Here is a 1719-nt window from a genome sequence, read left to right on the forward strand (position 1 = left end):
TCTCAGGAGCCCAGAGTAGCCACGTGCAAGAATCACATATAGCGGTTTCTCTCAACTTCTGTATATCAGCACCAAAGTGTTTTAAGATGTAACTTTAGTGAAAAAAGATACCATTCGCATTAGTAAAAAACAGAAAAGTAGGATCCTTTGGAATGAGTCCAGCAAAGAATGTGTAAAATGTTTACGTGAACAAACAACACTTAAGAAAAGTCTGAGCATGCAGAGAAATACGACAGGCCTATAAACGAGACGGCTCTGTTTTAAAGCTACCGGTTCTTATTTCCGGTTGTAGGCAATACGGCCTTGTTACGTCATCCTCGTCCCTACGTGCTAGAACGGAGGGTGGGGGCCCACTCGCCCCATGTGGCTCAGACTCTGGAGGAGCTTAGCAAGGGAGGGGGCAGAGTCCTCCCCGTCTCCCACCCCATCCTGGCAACTGACCCTCGCCCTCCCTCTTTAGCAGATGAGGAGGTGGTGACTCCGTGCTCCCCGCAGAGCGACCAGCAGTGCCAGTGCAGGGAGGGAGCCTTCTACTGCGACTCCGTGTTCTGCAGAGAAAATTGCTACCGTTGCACCAGGTGCTGGCCTCGGGGGCGCGGGCGGACCGGACGGGGGGCCTGGGTCCCACACCTCCAGCCAGTGCCCGTTGGCATTGGCGCTGGGTCAGTTACGGAGCTGCCTGCCCCGCCCCATCCGTACGCTGGGGCTCGTGGTAGCACCTGCCTCCTAGAGGTTACATCAGATAGAGCACCTGGATGCCTCTGCCTGGCGGCAGGCCTTGAATCAGCGTCCCACTATCCCTGGATGCATGGACATGCAGTAGACGGCTGGGAGCCCTCTGTGGCCTGCCAGTGCCATTGCAGGCCCGGTCCCCAGCCCTGCCGGAGACAGATCATCGAAACACAGTCCAGCGAGTCCATGAGGGATGGAGAGCAGGGAGGGGGCTGTTTCAGACAGGTCTCGAGCAGAGGATGACGAGGGAGGGAGGGAGGGAGACAGACACAGAAAGTTCCAGAGGGACGGGGCTCTTGGCAGAGAGAATAGCGGTCCTGTACCCTGTGGCGGCCAAATGACCGTCTCAGTAACAAAGCACTACACCGGGTGGCTTTAAAAAACAACAAAAATGCATTCTTTCACAGTTCCGGAAGCCAGAAGTCCAAAAACAAGTTGTCGGCAGGGCCGCGCTCCCTCCGAAGGCTCTGGGGCGAGCCCTTCCCGCCTCTGCCCGCTTCCGGCGGTGGCGGGCCCCCCTCGGCACCCTCGGCACCCCTCGCTTGTAGGCGCATCGCTCCAGCCTCTGCCTCTGTCTTCATGTCTGTTGTCTTCTCTCAGCCTCTGTCTGCACGTGGCCGTCTCCTCTCTGTCTGCGTTCCGATTCCTCTCTCGTAAGGACGCGGTCGCAGAGTGAGGCCCGCCCTAACGCGGTATGACTCCACCTTGACGCGATGACATCTGCCGGACCCTGCTCCCAAACGGGGTTTCCTGCGGACGCTCCGGGGGGACCTTTGGGGGAGACATGATGGTGGAAAAGCCTCTTACAAAACAGCTCGCTTGTGCGGCACACGGTATCTGTCTTCTTAGATAACGACCAGACCGTGTCGAGCCGTCGGCTCGCGTGCCTGACAGGTCCAAAGTCAGGGCTGCCTTCAGGTCTGGTTTGATCAGGGCTCCGGCTGCTCTAGACTCGCTTGCCTGTGCTCCTCTCTGTGGGCTTCCTCT

This window comes from Pteropus vampyrus, unplaced genomic scaffold (genome assembly GCF_000151845.1).
Source record: "Pteropus vampyrus isolate Shadow unplaced genomic scaffold, Pvam_2.0 Scaffold187, whole genome shotgun sequence".
Taxonomy (NCBI): Eukaryota; Metazoa; Chordata; class Mammalia; order Chiroptera; family Pteropodidae; genus Pteropus; species Pteropus vampyrus.